Source organism: Bactrocera tryoni, chromosome 2, assembly GCF_016617805.1.
Source record: "Bactrocera tryoni isolate S06 chromosome 2, CSIRO_BtryS06_freeze2, whole genome shotgun sequence".
Taxonomy (NCBI): Eukaryota; Metazoa; Arthropoda; class Insecta; order Diptera; family Tephritidae; genus Bactrocera; species Bactrocera tryoni.
Genome location: NC_052500.1, coordinates 45,247,855 through 45,259,910, shown reverse-complemented (window position 1 = coordinate 45,259,910; position 12,056 = coordinate 45,247,855).

The following is a 12,056-nucleotide window of genomic DNA, read 5'->3' as shown; positions in this document are numbered from 1 at the left end:
ATTCCATCGAGAACGTACATACGAAACAAATGTATGTATATACATATGTAGTATGTACATTCTCGATGGAATTTCCATTGTTTACGTTTCGAAAATTTGTAACATGCGCACATTTTCAAAGCTGATACATTTTTTGCCATACATGATTCAAATCAGTCCAGCAGAAAATTGTTGTTTGCTGTATTCATAGATTTACTCATAGATTAACTCGTAGATTTACTTATAGTTTACGCAAAGTTTCACTTCAATTCAAACAATCGTCGCAACGCTATGAACTGACATGATACGATTGCAACCGAAGCCAGCCATACCGCTTACACGATCGAGTTGCATCAGGTCAGTTGATGCTGGCGGCTACTCGAATTGATTAAAAATGTCGTCTATGCTGAACTGAATTGATTTGATTGTGTTTTTGGCACGACTGTTTGTTCTGATTTTATCATACTCGTTAGAGCTCTCTGGTATGTATACACATACATACATACATACATATACGACTGCTTACTGTACGGCATGTGCATCGTATATTTCAATATAAGGCATATTGCCTGGACTGTTTTAAATTGTTGGAGATTGATTTTTTATACGTATCTAGTTTTTAACTCTAGTTTTATTTCGAAATTTGAAATATTTTTAACTTAAAGACTTTAAGGAAAATGCATAACATTTTAAATATTTTGTATGTAGAAATGTTAATTTTATTGTATTATTAAAAATAAGTACAAGAATTCTAGTAGTGTAGGAATGAATTATTGGCTGTAAGTTTATAATAAAATAATACTTAGATATACATATATATATAAGTACATATACTCAAAACACGTATACTAATTTACATACAAACATAAGTATATTTATAAAATTTTTACGTACATGGATTCTGTTAGATCTCCAATCGGAATTCGTCAATAAAATGCAAATACTATATAAATCCCATATTTACTATTATTTTTGTGTATGTACCGTAAATAAAACTGAATTGATAGTCTAGTCAATTTAAAAGTTTTCTATATTTTGGGCTGATTTAACACCACTTCTAATCAGTCGTTTTGTAGATTTTGGAGGCAGAAATTGTAGCAGTGTTTCTCATAACCGGACAACCACCGTCCCAGAATTTTTGTCTGAGTAAAGGAACTGTTCATATATGGGACCGTGGCAAAAGCGTGTGTTTAAAATATTTCTTAAGGTCAAAAACTGCAACTTAGAACTATAACTCTACTGAACTAATAAATGCGTTTCCGTAGAGCCACCGCAAACCAGACCACGGCAGCGCAGATATATTTTTTTGCTGTGATCATTTTGCGTATTGTTCGTAAAAAAACTGTTTCAAAACATCAGGAATTAATAAGACTATAAAAAATCGGCAACTATAAACTGTACACAATTTTTTAGACATACTTTATGAAATCTTGTCTGTTTATCAGAGATAAGTTTAACGATATATTACCAAAATAGTGTCCTTGTCCAGTCAATGAATCGTACTCATGTCCGGTTATATTAAATTAGAAATAAAATTTAACACGACTGTCTTATATATGTATGTATGTACATATGGTATATAGTATATATGTATAAAAATTACATGCAATGTTTTTTCAGGGGTACACTCCTAAGCTACTGAATCGGTTTTAGTAAAATTCACCACACTGTGCCTACTTTAATCGAACTCAAAAATAAGATATTAAATATTTCAATATGTTAAAAGAAAAACATTTCAGAAAAAAAATTAATGTTGAAACATAAAAATCCAAAATAAAATAATAGTAAAATCATTTAGAGTAAAATGACAAATGGATAATAACGTTTTCGCCTTTATTCGTAAATAATAGTTTAACTGTATAAAATAGTTTATTATAATAGAGTGGCGAACACGAATTATGAAAAATAAAATCGACGATAATTTGCCAGAATTAACTGGCAGCGAAATTCGTAGTTGCCGGAATGTTCGAGTGGCATTATTTTGGTAACAATGTACTATATCAGGGCTGCCAGAGGGAAGACTTTAGTATACCGTGCCAGGATTTCGGAACTAAATTGGGATGGTCGGATAGAGGAGATTCTCCAGATCAAGAATATATATAGTTATAGCAGCAGGAAGCTTATAGTTTTCGAGATATTCGCGTTTAAAGTTTAAAATTACCACTATTTTAATTACGCATTTTCTCGGCATAAAACTAATTTTGAACTTATATTTTTCACTTTTATATCCACTAGTACTTCACTAATTCGTTTGTACACATTTATTTTACATTACATAGTACAAAAACAGTTTTAATTCAATATTTAACTTTTTGTTAAAATTTATTTACTTAACAATAACAAAGAGCTACAAACTGTCAAATAATCAGTGTTACCTTGTGGACATCATTTTTAAAATAACTAAAAGAAATAAAGTAAACAGATTATACCCCAAATACGAGAATCAACAACCTATAAAAATAAAATAGGTCAAACACCGGGGTGTATCAAATTTTTTTCGCATTGGACCCCCTTTTACGTGGGCGGCCTTCGGCCGCGCTTCAAAAAAAAATAACCCTGGTAGGACAAACACCGGGGTGTATAAAATTTTTTTCACGTTGAACTCCTTTTTACGTGGGCAGCCTTCGGCCGCGCTACAGAAAAAATAACTCTGGTCGAACAAACACCGGGGTGTACCAGATTTTTTTCGCGTTGAACCCCTTTTTGCGTGGGCGGCCTTCAGGTCGCTTAAATTTTTTTATATATTTTTTATTGTTTATCAACGATTATGTTTCCTGTATTTAGGGTATAATCTTTCTTTCTATTTTTTTGTTAGTTTGTAAAATATATTAGTTTGGTAACACTGATTATTTGATAGTTTGTAAATAGTCAGAATTCAACAATAAGTTAAATGTATAATAAAAAAACTATTTTTGCACTATATTATATAAAATAAATGTGTACAAACGAATTAGTGATATGCTTGTCATGTTGTGATAGATGGAAGACACGTCTCCAGTGTTTTAGATGTGCGTGCGCTCCGAGGTCCTAACATCGACTCGGACCACTATCTTGTTGCAGCTAAGATTCGCACTCGCCTCTGTGCAGCAAAAAACGCACGCCAACAAACACAAGGAAGGTTCGACGTCGAAAAGCTGCAATCACAACAGACAGCCGAACGATTCTCTACTCGGCTTGCACTCCTGCTCTCTGAGAGCACTCGTCAACAACTCGGTATAAGGGAACTGTGGGACGGCATTTCAAACTCCGTACGTCCAGCTGCAACCGAAACCATTGGTTTTCGGAAAGTGCAAAAGAACAGCTGGTACGACGAAGAGTGCCGTGTCGCAGCGGAGAGAAAACAGGCTGCCTACCTCGCAACGTTACGATCGACCACTACACGTGCGGGATGGGATAGATACCGAGAGTTGAAGAGGGAAGCCAGACGCATTTGCAGACAGAAGAAGAAAGAGGCCGAAATGCGTGAGTACGAAGAGCTTGATAAGCTGGCCGACAGGAGTAATGCTCGAAAATTCTACGAAAAAATGCGGCGGCTTACAGAAGGTTTCAAGACCGGAGCATACTCTTGTAGGACCCCCAAAGGTGATCTAGTCACTGATGCCCAGAGCATAGTTAAATTATGGAGGGAACACTTCTCCAGCCTGCTGAATGGCAGTGAACGCACAACACCAGGAGAAGGAGAACCCGATTCCCCAATCGATGACGATGGAGCAGACGTTCCATTACCCGACCATGAAGAAGTTCGAATAGCAATTGCCCACCTCAAGAACAACAAAGCGGCAGGGGCCGACGGACTACCGGCCGAGCTATTCAAACACGGCGGCGAAGAACTAATAGGGAGCATGCATCAGCTTCTTTGTAAAATATGGTCGAATTTAAGTGTGCTATGCCCAATCCATAAAAAAGGAGACCCCACAATCTGCGCCAACTACCGTGGGATTAGCCTCCTCAACATCGCATATAAGGTTCTATCGAGCGTATTGTGTGAAAGATTAAAGCCCACCGTCAACAAACTGATTGGACCTTATCAGTGTGGCTTTAGACCTGGCAAATCAACAACCGACCAGATATTCACCATGCGCCAAATCTTGAAAAAGACCCGTGAAAGAAGAATCGACACACACCACCTCTTCGTCGATTTCAAAGCTGCTTTCGACAACACGAAAGGGAGCTGCCTTTATGCCGCGATGTCTGAATTTGGTATCCCCGCAAAACAAATACGACTGTGTAAACTGACGTTGAGTAACACGAAAAGCTCGGTCAGGATCGGGAAGGACCTCTCCGAGCCGTTCGATACCAAACGAGGTTTCAGACAAGGCGACTCCCTATCGTGCGACTTCTTCAACCTGCTCCTGGAGAAAATAGTTCGAGCTGCAGAACTAAACAGAGAAGGTACCATCTTCTATAAGAGTGTACAGCTGTTGGCGTATGCCGACGATATTGATATCATCGGCCTCAACACCGCGCCGTTAGTTCTGCTTTCTCTAGGCTGGACAAGGAAGCACAGAAAATGGGTCTGGTAGTGAACGAGGCAAAACGAAATATCTCCTGTCATCAAACAAACAGTCGTCGCACTCGCGACTTGGCTCTCACGTCACTGTTGACAGTCATAACTTTGAAGTTGTAGATAATTTCGTCTATTTAGGAACCAGCATTAACACCACTAATAATGTCAGCCTGGAAATCCAACGCAGGATTGCTCTTGCCAACAGGTGCTACTTCGGACTGAGTAGGCAATTGAAAAGTAAAGTCCTCTCTCGACGAACAGAAGCTAAACTCTATAAGTCGCTCATAATTCCGTCCTGCTGCTATATGGTGCAGAGGCTTGGGCGATGACAGCAACCGATGAGTCGACGTTACGAGTTTTCGAGAGAAAAATTCTGCGAAAGATTTATGGTCCTTTGCGCATTGGCCACGGCGAATATCGCATCCGATGGAACGTGATGAGCTGTACGAGATATATGACGACATTGACATAGTTCAGCGAATTAAAAGACAGCGGCTACGCTGGCTAGGTCATGTTGTCCGGATGGATGAAAACACTCCAGCTCTGAAAGTATTCGAAGCAGTACCCGCCGGCGGAAGCAGAGGAAGAGGAAGACCTCCACCCCGTTGGAAGGACCAAGTGGAGAAGGACCTGGCTTCGCTTGGAATATCCAATTGGCGCCACGCAGCGAAAAGAAGAAACGACTGGCGCGCTGTTGTTAACTCGGCTATAATCGCGTAAGCGGTGTCTACGCCAATTAAGAAGAAGAAGAACAGACAGAGTAAGTAACGCAGTATTACATTACCAAATTAAAACAGAAGCTAATTTTTATAATTTAATTTTCTAGATGTCAGAAAAGGCCGAGGTGCAGGCACAAAGCAAATTATTGCGCGAATGCCGCGTCATAGCGACAAAGATGCATCATTCGATTATCCGCATCACCCGTAACTTGGAGGACGAACATTACGTGGAGCTCGCTTCGAAACTGCCTATGTCATCGGAAGGGCACGTATTAGTTTTAAGTTGTAAATATTAGTTCTAAGTTGTACATATTAGTTTTATGTTGTAAATATTAGTTTTAAGTTATATATATAAATTAGTTTTAAGTTGTATATATTAGTTCTAAGTTGAAGTTTCTAGTTTTATGCAATAATAATAGGCATATTATTAATTTAACTAAATATCTGATTTTGATTTTATTATTAAATAAAGCAAAATAATAAAAAAAACTGAATTTTATTTAAAATAATTGAATTTCCTAGAAGTAACAAATGGGTAACAGATAATCTTGTTACTGCTTGTTCTTGCTAACATGCTTATATGTTATAGGTAACAAACTGATAACGAAAATAATAACACTAACAGATATTCGGGTAACAAATACTTTTTGTTATCCATAACACACAGGTAAGCTAAGCGCTAACAAAAGAATTTGTTACCCGTAACATACTGTGAAGAGATTTGCTAACAAATGCATGTATTCTGTTAGAACAAGGCAGCATGCGATATTTGCCATTGGTTAGAGCGAGATAACCATTGAACATCAAATAGCTATGTGTTATTTTTTTCCCACTCTCTGAACAAAAGTAACAAATATTTTAACGAAAGCAAAAGTGAACAATAACAAGCCGCTGACACGTTTGCTAATAGCTACCCGTCTTGCAGGGTCCCTTCCTCTTTCCCGTAGATTTTGGATTTTTCCCGTAGAAACGAGTCAGCTGATTGCTCTCTCACAACGTAACTCAAAATCAGAGACAAATGCTTTTATTTATGTTACCAATTTGGCCAATTCTTTTTTCTAAATGTTCATTGAGGTTCAAAGATGGTTTTTACGGCAAGAAAAAATCGAATAATTGCCGGAAACCCCCTAAAAACAGCCCTATTCTTTTTCCCTTACAAACGAATAAATGTTTGTTTGTTAGTAACGCTAATGCTTGTGAACGGCGGAGGTTATTGGCTGTGAATCGGGGAAGAAAAGAAAAAAATGCGTATGCTTTTCGTGAGGAAAAGTCCGAAAATTGGACAATTCCAGAAAGTAAGTTTTTTTCATACAAACATTTTTTTCAATTTTTTTGCTTTGTTTTTCAATTGTTTGAATAGTTCAAATTTGTAGTTTGTTTCTTTATTCCGGCTTTCAGAACAAAATATTGAAAATTATTCAGTGAAAACGTTATGTACATATGTTTCACACAAAGTAATCAATTACAGATTGAAATGTGTTACGATACCACGAAGAGGTCGCCCTAATATCGGTCGCCGTTCTTTTTGACATCAACGTATGGCAGCCCAAGACACATGAACGAGTACTCCCAGGATGCGATAACATACGTGCGGAATTATGGATCGCGGTTAATCAGCTAGCGATCGTCACGATGTCACAGCACGACTTTTCAAACAACAGGTACGATATTTGATGGACTTTATCTTGAAGCAACGTATGGTATATATTGTGCTGTTAGATTCTGGATATACTCTGTTGAGTTGCAAAAAAGATGATTGCCGCACGTACACATTCTTCTTTAGATGGTGGATTGTGGTTACACAAGATCAAATTGATAAAAATCATTTCTGCGAAAATTTCTGATGCAGAGAAAGATTCAGTATTAAACGAAGTGATGAAAATCAATATGGTTCATAGACCTTGCGGACACTTCGGTTTGTATGTCTGACAATAAATGCACGTTTCTTTCGGAAACACAAACTGGAAATGATGGATATCCACTCTATCGGTGTTGCTCACCAGACAACAATGACAGAACATTCAACATTCAATTTAGAAGAGTAAATATCGAAGTTGACAACACATGGAACGTACTATATTCACCACTATTGCCTAATTCACATTCAAAACTCATATCAATGTTGAGTATTGAAGTTAGTTTGGAGAATGGCCACAGATTGTATTTCAACACAGAGAATACAGTACAGCCGGTGGAAATACCGCCAGCAACAAAATTAACATTGACGAGTTTTTTCTCAACTTTAGTCAGTGATCCGTTTGCATCGTCGAAGAAATAGTTACGCAGAAAGCAAGGCCAAACAGTAGATGGACATCCAGGTGTGTTCTCAACTAATGCATTAGCATGAATTTACACAATCTACCCGAAAAACGACGACTGCTTCTACATGATAATCACTGGAATCAAACAATGGACGATTCGGTAGCTTCTTCAAATGCAAATGAAGTTCGCACACTTTTCGCGATGATCATTCCGACATATCAGCCTTCAAATCCGCGTCAATTATGGGATACGAACAAAAATTACTTTGCCGAAGACATTTTACATCGTTTTCGCTAAGAATTGGAAATGGGTCAATTTCGGTTGATACTTCCGGTGGTTTGATATCAATTCCATCTGCCGTTTATTAACTCACGAAAGATGAACTCATCACGAATGTTAGGACAGTGGCCAAATTATCGTAACTACGATTCCTTAAGTGCATGCGCAATGTTAGCTCCCAAAAATACCGTTGTTGTTGACTTAAACTGGAAGATTCAAAGTCAAATTCTTGAAACTTGCGCTCATACAAATCAATCGATCGTCTTGGCAATGAAGACGACGCCGTGAATTATCCAGTGGAATTTCTAAATTATTTGGAGAGGCTTGGTATGCCACAGCATCATTTGTGTCTCATAGTTGGATCTGTCGTTATTATGTTTCGCAATCTTCATACGCCGAAACTGTGTAATGGAACCCGACTGATTGTGAAGCACCTATCGAAAACAAGGGGGCAGAATGCTTGATTTTAGAACTTCCTTTGAGTTCTAACGATTTGCCATTTCAGTTCAAACGTATTCCGTTTCCAGTGAAAATTGCATTTGAGATGACAATCAACAGGACATAAAGATAGTCGCATAGTGTGTGGCATAAATTTGGAAATGCTTTGTTTTTCACACGGTCAGATATACATGGCGTGCTCACGAGTTGGAAAACCATCTTTTCTGTACACCGGAACAGAAACCAAAAAACGTTGTTTATCAAGCTGTGTTATATTGAAAAACAAAAATTAGATGATAAATTAAAGTTTCTTTTCATTTCAAAACACATAATTTCACGCAGGACAACGGCTGCGGGGTCAGCTAGTAATCATATAAATTATAATTCGAAACATTTCGTTGGTTGCAGTTTTCATCTGAACCCGAATCAAAAGTGAAATATGAACAAGTTGTTGAGACGATACAGTTTTTAGAATCAAAAAATTTTCATATTGACGACAACAAGTGATCGATCAGTTGGCAAATTTGAATGCGTTCTTGAAATCGAAAAAAGAGGGCCGAGAAATATCAGAACAGCTGTGTCAATTTTTCAAAGCTAATAAGAACGCTGAGTCGTATTCCGAAATCTTGATAATAGTTCAGTATTTGTTATCTATCCCCTGGTCAAACCCAAATTGCGAGCGTATTTTTTCCTTAATCAATACACAGTGGAGAAACGAGCGTAACCGCCTCTCACTTGAGACCGTTAAGAATACTTGTTCAGTACTTGTTCAATACAACTTCAAAGCAATGAATTGTAAGGATTTTCACAAGTATTTGTGCAGAGCTAAAAATTTATTTCTATTAAAAAAAAATTGGAGCATCCGAAAAATATGTGAAAAAAACTGTTAATGAATGACGATTGTTGCAGCTTAATGATAGTTCTCAAATAGAGTCGGTATTACAATTACTGTTATTCAGATAATTTCGAGAACGATTGCAATAAAAAATGGTATTCATTTTATATACCTCTAACTAAATCGAGTACTACTAGGGTAAATGTTCAGGAGAACGGCTTTTCCGAAAACGTGCAGCAATTTTCACAGGAAATGTCTTAAAATTCGTGTTTTTAATTCCAATTTGCGAATATATATGGCGCGTTATATATTTTTATGTTTCTTTGTAATAAAAACAAATAGAAATATTATGATTTTGCACGATATTTACGCTATAAATGGCATCACTGTTCGAAATTCAATTGGGTACTAGTGATACAAGCAGCGGTCGGTTTCGAAATATCGATACTCTCGATATTCGAGACTAAACAAGAATTGATAAAATTGAGAAACACATAATAGAAAAATAATAATAATTGGAAAAATAAAAAGAAATTAAAATATCGATATTCAAAATATTCGGGTCTGAAAGGGAATTGGTAAAAATGAGAAATACATAATAGAAAAATTTATAATTCATTATTATTGCAGAAAGAAGAAGAAGTTGGACACAGAAGAATTATGAACGCCGGGGTGTTGGACCGACTAGGGTTATTGTTTTTCGAGCGCTTTATAGCGTAAATATCGTGCAAAATCATAATATTTCTTTTTGTTTTTATTACAAAAAAACATAAAAATAGATAACGCGCCATATATATTCGTAAATTAGAATTAAAAACACGAATTTTAAGACATTTCTCGTGAAAATTGGTGTACGTTTTCGGAAAAGCCGCCCTCCTGAACATTTACCACTACCAGTAACCTACATATATTATATCAAGTTGAAGTCTGTTGCTGCAGAGTATAATAGTTTTGTTCTTTTTCTGGCAATAAAATTTTAAACTGCTTTGGTGTAAAAATTTTCATATTCACTTCAAATAATCGCGCTCGTTTCTATCTCGCTCTCAATTACTACAATGACAAGGACTGCTACTAAGTTCCTATTACTGAAAGAGAAATTTTGTATGTACATTCATCATATTCGGAATCTATGGACCAATTTCAATAAAATTTTAATATAATCTTAAGGATGGCCCAGGGAGTGTTCATGTTCCTGTTAGATTTTTAAATACACGTTCGCTGAAGCTTACTTCTCCTTGCTCCGCGCAAACAATATTTCAAGCTCTCTACTTTTGTTTTCAACAATTAGAATGAAGCTGTAAGCATTATAATAATAGGATAAAACTCCCCCGTTGAAACGCCTCTGCTTATGGAAGAAACTGCGAGTTCGCGCGGATACGAAGCGGAGCAAAAAATTTATTTCTGAAAAGACTTTAAAACAAAACCAAGTGACAACTTTGGCGACAAATATACAAACGAGGTCACATATGCATACAAGTATATTAGCATTGAATTGTCACATTGTCGAGAAGTTGACAAAATTTCTATGAAACAACATTTTGCAACAATGTCGGCTATGTTGACACTTTTGTTTATTTTGAAGTTCTACCATTTTTCGATTCGGTTGCATTTTCATAGCGTCGAATTTGTGTATATACAAGTAAGGAAGAGCTAAGTTCGGATGCAACCGAACATTTTATACTCTTGCAACTTCCAAGAATCGAAGCCAGGGAAATACCAGAGGGTCGAAATCCAAGTAATTTTATGTATATGTATGCATGTACATATGCTATATTTAACTCATACACCGACAGACACATAAGGTTTGTTAGAGAAACGAAAATCATAATATGTAGTATAAGGGAGTTGGATCGACCCGATTTTATTTACTTTTCCCAAATTAATATGCCAAATACTAAAAAACCTTTATATGAAAGTTAGCAGGAAGTTCAAAAATCCTCATATTGTTTATATAGGGACTAGGTCAAGGTTTCGCTCAAATTTATCTACTTTAGGCACAAAGATACACTGTTATGAGTAAAACACGCTCTCTCGTTTTCATTGAGATAACTCACTATTCGCCGATATATGCGGTACAAAGTCACCCCGAAGCTCGAAAACTTTATATTAGTTATATGGGGGCTAATGGAAGCATTGGCCCGATTCAACCCATTTTTGACATACAGACATACCAATAACGGAGTAGGATTTTCCCCTGAATTTCAATTATATATCTCACACATTGATCGATATTTTCCATCAAAAGTCAACTATAAGCACTGGGGTCCAAATATTCGGTACCTAGGGGCTTGAACAGTTAGGTTGGATTAATTGCTTCTAGATTTGTGCTATATGGGAAGTAGGCATGATTGTCGTCCGATTTCATCCATTCTCGTAATATGAATAGGAATATGAAAAAAATGCCAGGTACTAAACTTTGTCGAAATCTGTCGATCGAGTCCCGAGGTATTCACCAAAAAATGGGCGGTTGCACGCCTATCGTCCAATTTTCACACCGGCTCTCATAAATCCCTCTTATACCATCTCGTAGGTAAAATTTAATGTCTTTGGAGTATTTAGTTATTGACCTATTGCGCTTTTAGTATTTTTTTAACGTTACTGTCATATGGGGAGTGAGCGAGTATATTTTCCGATTTTAACACTGTCGGTTCTTATAATATTTGGGCTCCGCGATTTTGGTGGTTGAAACTTTAGTGGTTTAGAAGATATGTATATTTAACTTATATAGGGCGGGGCCACGCTCACTTTTTCAAAAGAAATTTTATATCTTAATTTAGTCCTTAGTTACGGTACTTCATAGGTTTTCGGTTAATGGCGATTTGTGGGTGTGGCAGTGGTCCAATTACGCCCATCTACGAACTCGTATTTTTGTTTGTTTTAGGAAACCGCATACCAAGTTCCATCAAGATATCTCAATTTTGACTCAAGTTACACCTTGCACGGACGACGGACTGATGGACAGACAGACAGTCACCCGGATTTCAACTTTTCTCATCATCCTGAGCATTTGTATATACTACATATTTAGATAATATGT